Genomic DNA, 16001 nt, shown 5'->3' on the forward strand with positions numbered 1-16001 from the left:
GCTCTCCTGCCACAGTATCTCAACTGTCTCCCACAACATGCCTGGTGTCTCGAAGAGCTATATCAACTGTAGTTTACTCATGAGGAAACCAAGACTTAGAGGAATAAAAGCAATGACCCTCAAGTCACTCAGCAGTTTGACCACAAATTTTGTATCAGAATCACGTCTCTTTTTTCTGCTATCTCCTATAGCCAGAGCCTCATTTTTATCTTTGCTTCAATTTCCAAGGTATGTTTTGTTTTATAAAAGGGATCTGCTGCTTTAAAAGCTGTGAAAGCTGATGATCCAGAATAATGTTTCCAAATCCCCAACTGATATTAACATTCATCATTCAGGAATGACAGATTGGAATTTCCAGGAATTCTCAGAAATTCTTGAAATCAAAAATTATTCCACATTTTCATAACACTGTATTTACATGCTTTCAAATAATATGGCCATAATAATAGTGAATAATTTTCTGTGGTGGTATGATATTAAAATTTTCAGCTGTTTTCAGTAAAACGTGTTTTTATAGTCTGTTTTTATTACGAACCAATATATCATGACAGGATTATTTTAGTAACAGGTAAAAATGATCTCTATTTGATATAGATAGCAGATATAGAAAACATTTAGAAGAAGGGAACATTAAAGCAAAATAAATGCCAAATGAAATCACTTAAAATTTGAAAAAGAATGCCACAATTTTTTGGTATATGAAAGTTATTATTTTTTAATGAACTTTAAAAACACAAAGTATTAATTGTTCCATCTGATAGTCTTGATCTTTGCTTATTGACAAATATTCCAGACAGAAAAATGTCTTTCATTTTGTTTGATGGTTGAATGAAAGATAAAAGTTTATACCCCTCATATCTTCAAGTGTTAGAGTACTTACTTCACAGAAGCTCGTGTCCTTGGAAACAAGACTTTTTTTTTTTTTGTTAGCTGCACTTGGTCTTAGTTGAAGCACACAGAATCTTCTATTTTCGATGAGGCATGCAGAATCTTTTAGTTGTGGCATATGGGATCTAGTTCCCTGACCAGGGATAGATATTAGGCCCCCTGCATCGGGAGTGTGGATCTTAGCCACTGGACCACCAGAGAAGTCCAAACAAGTTTTGAACCACTCTCCTTTTGCTGTCTTAACAGGTCAACTGGAATTGAGTTTTGTAATATAGCTTTATATCTTTGCAAGTGTCCTATATCATTTAGATTTGGGTACTTCCACCTTTTGGGGTGATTTTATAAATAGTGAGTAGATGTTAGGTTCCCTGGACTTGCAGTCAGACAAGACCAGCTCTGCTACTTGATGTATGGGTGCTCCTATTTATGTCTTCCTCTGGAGTAACGAAATATTAATAAAGCTTACCATCCAAAGTTGTTTGAAGTATTTAACATAATATGCAGTAAACAATAAGTGCTGAAAAGATATTAGTTGTTTTGATTATATTCATACTCGTTTCAGGAAAGTATATTTCCATAGTCTTGGGTAGCTCTGTGAAGAATCCAATGACAGCTTTGTGTTATACAGCTTTTTCGGATTGTTGGTTTGTCAGTTGTCTATAATAAAGTATTGTTCTTTGAAAAATATCATCAGTTACACAAAATTCATTGTAAACTATCATATTAATTCTTGTAATAAATGCTATCTATTGGGATGTAGAAATAGCTTCATTTTAATTTCTTACTTTTATCATTTTCTTTGCAATGTAGGAAAGTGAGAATGGAATTTGGTCAAGAAATTTGCTCTTGTGGAGCAAGAATTCTGTGAAGGTGATGACAGGAAGATAGCTCGCTATCCTCCACCATCAACTGCCATGTGTCTGTTTCTCCTGAGTCAAATAGATGCTGATGCCTGCAGGTGTCTGTGTGTAGGTTAGGTCAGTGTATTTCATGGTACCATGGTGTGGACAACTGATGCAGAACCATTAACTCTTGGACTGGATTAATTCCTGGAAGCTAGAGTTCACATAGAAAAGCCAAGAAGAAACTGAACAGATCTTTCCTGCTCTGTGCAGAGGGGATTAGCAGTACACTGAGTCATCAAGAGTTTTTCTCCAGGTACCTCATTAAAGAACTATCGACTTGCTTGGTTTTATTCTATCAGTCTTTGCACAGTCAAAGCCAGTGAACTACATGATCTGGCAACTTGAACATCACCTCCCATTGCTCTCTTACTCTTATTTTACAGCAGTCAGTGGCATCAATCTGATTCTTGAATATTAGAGTCACACTCCTATCCTAGGTTCTTTGTAGCTGCTGTACCATCTGTCTTTTTCAAGTACTATGTAATATACTTATTTAAAATTTTTGTATCTATGAATGCACTCATTACATTTGTTTTCTGCCTCTCTCAAGCAGTGTCATCTCCACCAGTCCTTGAAAAGGCAAGAGTTACAAAAAATACTATGCACAATGGGGACAATTTTGGAATTTAGGAATATATTTAACAAAAAAATTGATAGAACCTTTATGAAAAAGACTGAAATTTTAATGAATGTTGTAAAATATTCTATAAGCAATGATTTTGGATAAGAAGAATCAATATTTTAAAAATATAAACTCATTAAAATTGATATGTTAACAATGTACAACAATTTCCAACTTTTAAAGAACTGGCTAAAATGATCTTTTAATCTACAGAGGAAAACATAAATGTTCATGAATAGACAAGGAAAATACTGGAAATGTAATTCAGTGTATAATTCACAATAATAGAGCCATTGAATATGTTTTCCGATGACTCAATATGAAAAATGATTTTGCCAACTGTGTCCATTAGCTTTCAAATCTGATTTGTCAGCAACTCAACTATAAATACTCACAAACATATTTGTAGAAGGAAATGACAACCCATTCCAGTATTTCTTGCCTGAAAAATCCCATAGATACAGGATCCTGGTGGGCTATAGTCCAAAGGGTTGCAAAGTGTTGGACTCAACTGAGTGACTAAGCACACACATACAAACATATTACAATTATTAAAAGTTTTGCTAATCTATTTCTATTCTTGTTTAATCTGCATAGTATATTGCTTCCTACCATAATTATACTGTGGTGACTTTTAAATCTTAGGAACACAGACTACCAGAAATGGATTTATTTATAGGTTCTAAAAGCAAATAGTAAAACAATTGAAAAAATAAGTCTAGTAATTTCTAGTGATTAGATAGAATTACTTTGCTTTCAATGTTTGTATATATTTTTTCTGATTAAGTATGTTACCTGTGGGTCTAGTGCTTTCTGAGTTAATGCAACAAGAAAGAAACTCTGTCCATGGCCCTCCCTTTGAATTTAGTCAGATATTTCTGTTCAACTTCTCTCACCCATTGATTCTTGTTATGTTCACAATATTAATAGCAACATTCTTAATATTTTTCTGGTTGTGAAAATAATCCATATGTATTATGAAGATTCAACCAATACAGAAGAGAAGAAACATATACTCAAACATACACACACAGACCCACACAAGTGCTGGATAGAAGAGAAAGTTGAATTCATTCCTAATTTCAAGATTGTACTTAGCAAATGCAAAGCAAACAATTCCAGACTGGGCATATGTGAAATTTAGGTGTTGCAGACTGTCTAGCCAAATCCATCTTAACTGACCAACCTGTGTCAGTACACTGTGCCAACCTCTGTACCTTTCTGGATTGATAACATGTATCAGGAACCATCTGTCTTCCTCCCATCTCCTTTTCTTCAGTCCTGGCAATTCATCTAAATTTTCTACTCCCATCCCTTTGAAATGTCTGCCTCCTATGTCTTCAATTTCTTCCTCCCTTCTTTCCTTTCTTTCCCTTAGCCAAAATTTAGGCTTATCCCTCCCATCCAAAAATAATCTGTTGTCACTCCTTTCCCTGTATCCACCATAGAGTCTCTTCTCATGTCTTAACTAAAAAGCATTTCTGCTATCTTATTTTCCATTTATTTCTTAATTACTTGTAATCTGCCTTGGTTTGCCAACTCTCTGTGGAAATGATTCATAGTTTACCAATGCCCTCTGTATTTCCAAATTCACTGAAAATGATTGTCTTTATTTACTCATCCTCTTTGGCTCTCTGTACCCTGACATCACATCATTCTGGTTCTTACACTTTTGAGTTGTTTGTCTCTTTTACATTTCTCACACAACACTTAAATGCCCATGTTCCATAGTAACAAATTATTTGTTAAAATTAGATGGATAATCTCCTCTTTGAAAATGTTTTTAATGATTACCCACATATACAAAATTCCCCAAACTCTAGTTCCTACAGAGATCTCTGACCTCAGCTACAGATTCACAAACTTGGTTAGCTATTGGATATTTCCATTTGGGTATGACAGTGGCATCCCAAATTCAACAGATTTAAAACAAAACTGATTTTACCTTAGGCACCTTCTTGTATATTCCCTGTCTTCACTGGTAGCACCATAATCCACTTAGTTAGAAACCAGGAGTTTTTCTCAAAATTTCTCTATCTTTCAGGTTCAGATCAAGAGAGCAGAGTAAGAGGACATGGAACTCAACTCCCCCATGAACATATCAAAGATACATCTACATGATGAATAATTGTTACTGAAAACTGGTAGAAGGACTTCTGTACTACCAAAATGGTAAGAAATAAACACATTGAGTAGAAAGGGGAGGAAAGTGATTGAGTTGGGACCTGTGCGTCTGGGAGGCCTCTAGTCCTGGGAATCTCAAGGGAGACAAGCCTCCTTGGCTGGTTGGAAGATACCGAGACAAACAAAAGGGCTGTGGGAAGCTTGGGTTCCATTCATGAGGAGTCTTCACATGCTGGCTGGCCCCCGAGGCTGGACAGAGAGAGGTCTGTTCTAGTGACCACCGGGTTTTCCACAACTATGCTACACGTCCTCCAGCCCAGGCCGAGTGAATGCTGAGGCCCTACTCACTCATGTCATGTTATGGCACTGGATCCCGGATGATCACAACCCAGTAAAAGAAATGACCATGGGATGCAGAGGTGACCCAGTCCCAGGACAGAGACTGTTTTGGGTAGGGGTGACTATTGCTTGTGTTTACTCAAGGAGTGCCTCAGAAGCAGCCCAGATCTGTGATGGGGCTGCGCCATAATAGCTCCCCTTGCTCACATGCAGGGAATCCACACAGGCCTCACCTGCCCTGTGAGGCAGTTCCATGACAGGGCAGAGATGGCAGAGGTTGGAGCATCACAGTCTGTGAGGGACAAAGGGAACTTACATCCAGAGTTGCATGGGTTCCTGCACGCTCCTGCACAGCTCCTGGGCAGAGCTGTGGGTTCCTGCACAGATAGAGCATATGTACTCTGTCTGCACATGGGCCCCACTTGCTTCAGCACTCTCCATCTCCAGGACAAGGGTCCTGGTATGAGAAGAAGGAAAAATACACCTTTAAAGGGAACAGAGCAAGCTTGGGCCCAACTCACAGGGTTTCTGCTCTAGCAACTTGGGATCAGACCCTGCCCCTAATAAGGTAGTGATGGCCACTGAGCAGATTGAAAGATGTGCCTCACACTGCGTAACAGCTCTAGCCTCTTCATCTCCAGCTCCACATCCCAGCAAGGTGATAGCTGCCGGCACAGAGGGTCCCAAATAAGATGAACCCAGACAGACCCACATTAAGACTTATCATAATAAAAATAGTGGAAGTTAAAAAAATTTAGACACAGTAAGACAAAAAAAAAAAGAGTCATGTACAAGGGAATCCCCATAAGCTATTAGCTGATTTCTCTGCAGAAACTTGGCAGACAAGAAGGGAATAGTGTGATATATTCAGAGTGCTAAAAGGGAAAAACATGCAACCTAGGATACTCTACTCAGCAAGATTATCATTCAGAATAGGGGACATACAGAACTTCTCAGACAAAGAAAAACAAGGATTCATCAATACTAAACGTACCCTAAAGGAAATGTTAAAAGGTCTTTTCTAAGTGGAAAAGAAGGAAGAATCTATAGAAAAGGGAAAATCCCACTAGGAAAGGCAAATATATAGAGATGATAGGATCAACCACCTAAATAAGCCAGTATGAAGATTGAAAGACAACAAAAAAAGTAAAAATAGCTATAACTAAAATAAACAGTTAAGGGATAAACATAAAGATATAAAATATGTCATCGAAAACACAATGTCAGAGAGCAGAGGAAAGAAATGGAGATCACTCAGGATTGTTTGAACTTAAATGACTACCAGCTTAAAATAAGTAAATATAGGTCATCATTTATGAACCCCAAGATAAACACAAATCAAAAACCTACAACAGATATACAAGAACTAAAAAAGGAGCACAATCATACTACGAAAAATGTCAACCGCAAGGGAAGAAACAGAATAAAGAAGAACTACAAAAACAACGGGAAAGAAAGTAATAAAATGGCATTAATTACATACCTATCTATAGTTACTTTAAATGTCAATGATTAAATGCCCCAATAAAAAGACATAGGGTTGCAGATTGAATAACAAACGGCATGGTACTGGCACAAAAACAGATATATAGGTCAATGGAACAGAAAAGACAGCCCAGAAACAAACCCATACACCCTCTGAACAATAAAGCAACAACAAATGAGGCAAGAATAAACAATGGAGAAAAGACAGTCTAACAAGTGGCATTGGCAAAACTAGACAGCTATACATGAAACAATAAGATTAGAACATTTTCTCCCACCATATACAAATATAAACTCCAAACAGATTAAAGACTAAAATGTAAGACCCCAAACCATAAAAACCCTAAAAGAGACACAAGCAAAACACTCAGTGACATAAATTACAGCAACATTTTTTGAATCTGTCTCCTGAGGCAAAAGAAATAAAAGCAAAAATAAATAAATGGGACCTAATGAAACTTAAATGATTTTGCACAGTAAAGGAAAGCAATGACAAAATGACAGCTTCCAGAATGGGAAAGTTATTTGCAAATGATATGACCAACAAGGGGATAATATCCAAAATACATGAACAGACAACTCAATGTGAAGAAGCAACCCAATCATAAAATGGGCAAAAGGTCTGAATAGACATATTTCCAAAAAAGATATACAAATTATTAACAGTCACATGAAGAAATGCTCAACATCAGTAATTATTAGAGAAATGAAGTCAAAACAATGAGATACCATCTCTTACCTGTCAGAATGGCTATCATCAAAAAGTCTACAAATAGCAAATGTTGGCAAGAACTTGGAGAAAAGGGAACCCTTGTATACTGTTGGTAGGAATGTAAATTGCTGCGGTCAATATGGAAAACAGTATGGAGGTTTCTCAAAAAAACAAAAATAGAACTACCATATGATCCAACAATTCCCCTCCTTGGTATATAACGAGAACAAATGCAAAAACACTAATTCAAAGGATTCATGCATCCCACTGTTCATTATAGCACTATTTACAATAACTGAGATATGGAAGCAACCCAAGTGTCCATCCATAGACAAATGAATTAAGATGTGGTATATAAGTATGTGGTGGTTGTGATATGTGCACTAACTTGTATCTGGCTCTTTGCAACCCCATGGACTGTAGACTGCCAGGCTCCTTTGTCCATGGGATTTCCCAGGCAAGAATACTGGAGTGGGTTGCTGTTTCCTTCTTCAGGGCATCTTCCCAACCCAGGGATTGAACGTGCATCTCCTGCATCTGCTGAATTGGCAGGCAGATTCTTTACCACTGAGCCACCATGGAAGCCCATATGTGTGTGTGTTTGTGTGTGTGTATAAAATAGAATATTACTCAGACATAAAAAGAATGAAATTCTGCCACTTGCAGCAACGTGGACAGACCTAGAGAATATTATGTTTAATGAAATGTCAGACAGAGAATGATAGATACTCTATGATAACACTTACATGTGGAACTTGAAATATAATACAAGGAATATGTATAGAAAAACAGAAACAGAGTCATCAATATAGAAAACAAACTTGTGGTTACCAGTACGGAGAGAGAACGGGGAAGGGGAAATGAGATTTAGGTATGATACCCCTTGTCTAAGGTAAGGAACAGCAGCTGCGCTTTGCTGGAGCAGCCGTGAAGAGATACCCAAAGTCCAAGTTAAGAGAAACCAAAGTAAGATGGTAGGTGTTGCGAGAGGGCATCGGAGGGCAGACACACTGAAACCATAATCACAGAAAACTAGTCAATCTGATCACACACCACAGCCTTGTCTAACTCAATGAAACTAAGCCATGCTGTGTGGGGCCACCCAAGACAGGCGGGTCATGGTGGAGAGAGCTGACAGAATGTGGTCCACTGGAGAAGGGAATGGCAAACCACTTCAGTATTCTTGCCTTGAGAACCCCATGAACAGTATGAAAAGGCAAAATGATAGGATACTGAAAGAGAAACTCCTCAGGTTGGTAGGTGCCCAATATGCTACTGGAGATCAGTGGAGAAATAACTCCAGAAAGAATGAAGGGATGGAGCCAAAGCAAAAACAATACCCAGTTGTGGATGTGACTGGTTATAGAAGCAAGGTCTGATGCTGTAAAGAGCAATATTGCATAGGAACCTGGAATGTTAGGTCCATGAATCAAGGCAAATTGGAAGTGGTCAAACAGGAGATGGCAAGAGTGAACGTTAACATTCTAGGAATCAGTGAACTAAAATGGACTGGAATGGGTAACTTAACTCAGAAGACCATAATATCTACTTCTGTGGGCAAGAATCCCTTAGAAGAAATGGAGTAGCCATCATGGTCAACAAAAGAGTCCGAAATGCAGTACTTGGATGCAATCTCAAAAACAACAGAATGATCTCTGTTCATTTCCAAGGCAAACCATTCAATATCACAGTAATCCAAGCCTATGCCCTGACCAGTAATGCTGAAGAAGCTGAAGTTGAATGGTTCTATGAAGACCTAAAAGACCTTTTAGAACTAACACCCCAAAAAGATGTCCTTTTCATTAGAGGGGACTGGAATGCAAAAGTAGGAAGTCAAGAAACACCTGGGGTAACAGGGAAATTTGGCCTTGGAATATGGAAGGAAGCAGAGCAAAAACTAATAGAGTTTTGCCAAGAGAATGCACTGGTCATAGCAAACACCCTCTTCCAACAACACAAGAGAAGACTCTACACATGGACATCACCAGATGGTCAACATGGAAATCAGATTGATTATATTCTTTGCAGCCAAAGATGGAGAAGCTCTATACAGTCAGCAAAAATAAGACCGGGAGCTGACTGTGGCTCAGATCATGAACTCCTATTGTGAAATCCAGACTTAAATTGAAGAAAGTAGGGAAAATCACTAGACCATTCAGGTATGACCTACATCAAATCCCTTATGATTATACAGTGGAAGTGAGAAATAGATTTAAGGGCCTAGATCTGATAGATAGAGTGCCTGATGAACTATGGATGGAGGTTTGTGACATTGTACAGGAGACAGGGATCAAGACCACCCCCATGGAAAAGAAATGCAAAAAAGCAAAATGGCTGTCCGGGGAGGCCTTACAAATAGCTGTGAAAAGAAGATAAGTGAAATGCAAAGGAGAAAAGGAAAGATATAAGCATCTGAATGCAGAGTTTCAAAGAATAGCAAGGAGAGATGAGAAAGGCTTCCTCAGCGATCAATGCAAAGAAATAGAGGAAAAGAACAGAATGGGAAAGACTAGAGATCTCTTCAAGAAAATTAGAGATACCAAGGGAACATTTCATGCAAAGATGGGCTCAATAAAGTACAGAAATGGTATGGACCTAACAGAAGCAGAAGATATTACAAGGTGGCAAGAATACACAGAAGAACTATACCAAAAGGATCTTCACGATGAAGACAATCACGATGGTGTGATCACTCACCTAGAGCCAGACATCCTGGAATGTGAAGTCAAGTGGGCCTTAGAAAGCATCACTACGAACAAAGCTAGTGGAGGTGATGGAATTCCAGTTGAGCTACTTCAAATCCTGAAAGATGATGCTGTGAAAGTGCTGCACTCAATATGCCAGCAAATTTGGAAAACTCAGCAGTGGCCACAGGACTGGAAAAGGTCAGTTTTCATTCCAATTCCAAAGAAAGGCAATGCCAAAGAATGCTCAAACTACCACACAATTGCACTCATCTCACATGCTAGTAAAATAATGCTCAAAATTCTCCAAGCCAGGCTTCAGCAATACGTGAACCATGAACTTCCAGATGTTCAAGCTGGTTTCAGAAAAGGCAGGGGAACCAGAGATCAAATTGCCAACATCCACTGGATCATGGAAAAAGCAAGAGAGTTCCAGAAAAACATCTATTTCTGCTTGATTGACTACACCAAAGCCTTTGACTGTGTGGATCACAATAAACTGTGGAAAATTCTGAAAGAGATTTAGGTATGATACCCCTTGTCTAAGGTAAGGAACAGCAGCTGCGCTTTGCTGGAGCAGCCGTGAAGAGCAAACCCATGGACTTTAGACTGCCAGACTGCTTCTTGAGAAACCTGTATGCAGGTCAGGAAGCAACAGTTAGAACTGGACATGGAACAACAGACTGGTTCCAAATAGGAAAAGGAGTATCTCAAGGCTGTATATTGTCACCCTGCTTATTTAATTTATATGCAGAGTACATCATGAGAAATGCTGGCTGGAAGAAGCACAAGCTGGAATCAAGATTTCCGGGAGAAATCTCAATAACCTCAGATATGCAGATGACACCACCCTTATGGCAGAAAGTGAAGAGGAACTAAAAAGCCTCTTGATGAGGGTGAAAGAGGAGAGTGAAAAAGTTGGCTTAACGCTCAACATTCAGAAAACGAAGATCATGGCATCCGGTCCCATCATTTCATTGGAAATAGATGGGGAAACAGTAGAAACAGTGTCAGAATTTATTTTGGGGGGCTCCAAAATCACTGGAGATGGTGATTGCAGCCATGAAATTAAAAGATGTTTGCTCCTTGGAAGAAAAGTTATGACCAATCTAGATAGCATATTAAAGCAGAGACATTACTTTACCAACAAAGGTCCATCTAGTCAAGGCTATGGTTTTTCCTGTGGTCATGTATGGCTGTGAGAGTTGGACTGTGACGAAAGCTGAGCACAGAAGAATTGATGCTTTTGAATTGTGGTGTTGGAGAAGACTCTTGAGAGTCCCTTGGACTGCAAGGAGATCCAACCAGTCCGTTCTAAAGGAGATCAGTCCTGAGTGTTCATTGGAAGGACTGATGCTAAAGCTGAGACTGCAATATTTTTGCCACCTCATGTGAAGAGTTGACTGATTGGAAAAGACTCTGATGATGGGAGGGATTGGGGATTAGGAGGAGAAGGGGATGACAGAGGATGAGATGGCTGGATGGCATCACTGACTCGATGGACATGAGTTTGAGTGAACTCCAGGAGTTGGTGATGAACAGGGAGGCCTGGCATGCTCCAGTTCATGGGGTCACAAAGAGTGACTGAGTTACTGAACTGAACTGAACTAATGAGATTAAGATATACACTACTATGTATAAAACAGATAAGTAACAAAGATATGTTGTATAGCACAGAAAATTATAACCATTATAACAGCTTTTAATGATGTATAATCTGTGAAAATACTAAAGGCCAGCTTCTTGAATGCACACATGGCTCCTCTGCCTCTGTCACCCTCGCTCCCATCACTTCCCAACAATATGTTCGTCATAATCCAGTTGCTAGCAAACTCCCTTTCACTATGCTATTTGTTTTTTCTACTCCTTGTTTAATTTCATTCCTTTGTTTTGGATTTTTTTCCTGCTTCCAGCTGCCATATCTGCCTTTTACCTGGCTTGTTGCTTAGTTGGTAAATCATGTCTGAGTCTTTTGCAACCCCATGCCAGGCTCCTCTGTCCATGGGATTCTCCAGGCAAGAATACTGGAATGGGTAGCCATTCCTTTCTCCAGGAAATCTGACCAATCCAGCAGATGAACCTGGATCTCCTGCACTGTAGGCAGATTCTTGACTGTATAAGCCACCAGGGAAGCCCACAGCTTCTATGTCATGCCTGGCTCAGGTCTTACTCCCAAAGTCTTTCTAAGTTTTCTTGCTATTCTTTCTTAACCCCATTGTGTTAAATTTTCTTTCTATGGATGTTTCTGTCATGATCCTCATACAGTATGTTACAATTAGCTCTGTAGGTTTACATACTGTCTTCCAACAGATTCATAGCCCAGTGGGGGCAAGGACTGTGTACAAGTTGGGACCTGTATAACCCCAGTTCTTGGCACAGTCTTTGCATGTGATTGGATTCAATACATACTTGAAAAAAGTCTCTATTGAATTTGTTACACTACTGCATTTGTTTTATGTTTTGCTTTTTTCGCTACGAGGCATGTGGGATCTTCGCTCTCCAGCCAGGTATTGAACCTGTATCTTCTGCACTAGAAGGCAAAGACTTAGCCACTGGACCACCAAGGAGGTCCCAATACATACTTTTAATGGACAAATGCATTACATCTTTAACTAGAATTCTTGAATAGTCACTTACTGAGTGCCAACTAAATGGAAAAGAGCACAAATGTTGTGGCCAAGGACATATTGTTTATTCTATTTTTTTAATTTTCACTTCATTTTAATTATATTAAGAGTTCAAGAACATTGAAAATGCACCTTGAAAACTAATTAACAGTACACTGAATACATGTTTGTTAAATGTTTCAGTGTCAATTGGTGGTGTTTTTCTCCAAATCTTTGGTACACATCCAAAGAGGAGGTTAGAATCACTGTTTTATTTAATCATGTTTACATGTCCCCATTCCTTTACTCTGCAGAAGTTTTCAACAAACTTTGAATGCTCTTGGACACAGGAACAAATAATGATAGATACCATCTACCACAAAATTAGCCATAAGCTAAACATGATTTAATAATACCCATTATATGTTTATTTTAATATCTGTTTGTGCTCTGCTAGACCTAAGCCAAGTCTGAAGTTATTGGCTTCAGTACCTTGTGACATGGCTCAGCTTCATACCGGTAAGAAAAAATAAAAATCAATGGAGACATTCATCAACTACAACACATGTGTGTTTAAAAATAATTGTAGAACAAGAACATATTTTAGATTACTTAAAGAAAGCATTTTATATGAATCATATCATTAAATTCATAAAATATAATTTTAATACTTATTTGATATTCTTAATAACTCTGAATAGCACACAGGAGAAAATGAATTCTTACTTTCAAACAGAGGGTGATAAGATCCTGCTTTTCAAATGAAGAGGTTTCTCCGGTGGTTCAGATGGTAAAGAATCTGGCTGCAATGCAGGACACCTGGTTCTGATCCCTGGGTTGGGAAGATCCGAGAGTAACACACACTTCCCAGATTAAGAAAATTAGTGTACATCATCCTCTGCTGCTCTGTTAGATCTGTGATGTCATGACCTGTGACTGCTAGAAGCCCTGGCTGGAGATGCCATTTCACCTTCAGTTCCATGTATATACATTTTGTGTTAACATCTAAGGACCTTAAGATTACTAGGTACACATTCTTTGTTCTTGTGTGTGTGCTGAGTTGTCCAGTCATGTCCGACTCTTTTGGGACCCCATGGAATATAGCCTACCAGCGTCCTCTGTCCATGAGATTTCCCAGGAGATAATACTGGAGTGGGTTGACATTTCTTTCTCCAGGGGATCTTCCCAACCCAGGGATCAAACCCATGTCTCCTGCATTGGTAGGCGGATTCTTCACCACTGAGCCCCTGGGAAGCCTCTTTCTCCTTGAATTTTTATCTATGTTAATCATATATTAAAAAATAGATTTATTTTTATATAATTCACATACCATAACATTTGCCCTTTCAAAATGTACTCATCAGTGTTTTGTATATTGAGAGATTTGTGCAACATCACCACCAAGCAATAATAATGAGCCCAAAACATACAACAGTCTGGCTGTCATCCCAGATCATCTCTACTCTTATGTTCCTGGCCTGCTAACTCTTAAATTCCACCTCCATCTGTTTCCTGACTTTTGATCCTTTTTTTTTTTCATTTAATGTTTGCTTCTATCATGGAGATTTGGCATTTATATTTTGTCTCTAATTTCTGACAGTCTTCAAGAACTTTGGTGTAGAACTGCTCACCAGTTTTCTTATTTTGGTTACCTCTGGGAGTGCTTCTGCCTTAGCTGTTCTTTAAAAATCTATGCACAGTATAGCCCACCTCAACACTCCAGCCAGTTAACTATTTCCTGTAAGAAGGTCATGTAAACATTTTGCTTCCAATTTTTGTTTCTTGGGACTCAGCCTTCAATGAAGCTATAACAACATGGATGAGCCCAGAATCTCTTGATATATTGAATTGATGGCTTGTGAAACAAGAAGTGAAAGAAACATAGACATCTTGTTTCGGAGAAACTTAAGGCATGCCCCCAGGAATTGGGAATTGCTTCTAGGCCAGGTACATAAAGATATGAGGTATACTCCAGGGAAGTGCAGATGAGCTGCCTGTGGCTCCTGTGTCCAGATCATACCTGAAGGCTTTGCATACTGTGGGGTGCTCAGCACAGAATGAACCATCTCAGTGCTCTTATTGGGAATGGGGAGCATGTGAAGGGGCACTTATGGCTGTCACTTTGATAAGAACATTACTGGCACTGAACGGGCAGGGGCCAGAGAGATTGGACAACCTACATTGCACAGGGCAGCTCTGCACAAAGAGTATTTGTTGGTGTCCTACCTGACTTTGAATGCCTAATGGGGGACATGACAAAATAGGTGTCATCAAGTGTTAAAGTCTGATATATTGAGGACAACTGACTCATCCCACAGCTTCCCTGGTGGCTCAGTGGTAAAGAACCTGCCTGCCAAAGCAGGAGTCTTGGGTCCAATCCCTGAGTTGGGAAGATCCCCTGGAGAGGGAAATGGCAACCCACTCCAGTATTCTTGCCTGGAAAACCTCATGGACAGAGGAGCCTGGCAGGCTAAAGTCTGTGGGGTCGCAAAGGAGTTGGACATGACTCAGTGACTAAACAACAACTTATCCCAACAGCCCTCTACATGTCTGCTGCCTTTGCCCTTACACTCTGCCCTAACCTGGGATGTGGCCCACAAACCCTGCGTTGTCCTTCTGGGGCCACCCTGAATACTGAGCTAACCTTTGACAGGGAGATCTTTATTTTCCTTTTCCTCAGAATAAGCTCATTATGAGGCTCAGAAAGAGCTATGGTTGGACAGCTTCAACACTGGGAAAGGGCTGCAGAGCCAGCAGGTGAGTTTAAGTACAGCTGGAGGATCAAAGGGTGGAGTCTGGATCCAGAGTCTAGATTTGAATTCCAGCTTTGCAACTTACTATCAGTGAGACCTTGAGGAAAACACCATTGCCTCCATTTCTCCCCTCTGTAAAAATGGGGTAATATTGGTCCCTGTCCTAGAGGTTTGTTGTAAGATTAAATGTGTCAATAAATATAAAGTGCTTGTGAGAGGATCTGGTATAGAGTAAGTGATGTATTAGCTATAAATATTAAGAAGCCTACATCACTGATGATTTATGCTGGAAAAGGAAGGTCAAGTGCCCCATCAATTAAGATATATAACCTTGGGCTTCCCTGATGACTCAGTGGTAAAAGATTCCACCTGCCAAAGAAGAAGACACAGATTTGATCCCAGATCCGAGAAGACCCCACATGCTGCAGAGCAACTAAGCCTGTGCACCACAACTACTGAGCCTGTGCTCCAGAGCCCAGAAGCCACAACTACCGAGCCCATGTGCAACAATTACTGAAGTTCTTGTGCCCTAGAACTTCTCTTGATCCACAGCAAGAGAAGCCACCACAATTAGAAGCCCACACACCACAGTGAGAGAGTAGCCCCCACTCTCTCAACCAGAAAAAGCCCGCACAGCAATGTAGACCCAGCACAGCCAAAAATAAAATAAATAAATAAAATTATTTTAAAATGTGACCTTGAGCATTTCACTTTATCCATATGACTTTTCGTTTCTCACTGGTAAAATAGATGAATATTTGTCCTGCCCCTATTTGTCCCATGATGACTTAAAAGTTATCTTCCAAAGGTTTAGGGCGCACAATAGCAAGCATCACGTAATGCAGGCAGGAACTCACAGGCCAGTGTCAGCAGGACTCTGAGT

At 39.5% G+C, this 16001-nt stretch overlaps 1 long non-coding RNA gene across 2 annotated transcripts; it reads left to right on the forward strand.

Annotated features, from left to right (window-relative positions):
• Positions 1-1699: 1699 nt before the first annotated feature.
• LOC120858320 lies at positions 1700-15516 on the forward strand. Of its 2 annotated transcripts, none has more exons than XR_005719831.1 (3): positions 1700-1865; positions 4460-4587; positions 15046-15516. It is a non-coding gene; the product is annotated as an uncharacterized LOC120858320 (long non-coding RNA). The 2 variants fall into 2 exon arrangements; XR_005719830.1 differs by having other exon boundaries at positions 1700-1860.
• Positions 15517-16001: the final 485 nt, after the last annotated feature.

This window comes from Oryx dammah, unplaced genomic scaffold, assembly GCF_014754425.2.
Source record: "Oryx dammah isolate SB20612 unplaced genomic scaffold, SCBI_Odam_1.1 HiC_scaffold_2, whole genome shotgun sequence".
NCBI lineage: Eukaryota > Metazoa > Chordata > Mammalia > Artiodactyla > Bovidae > Oryx > Oryx dammah.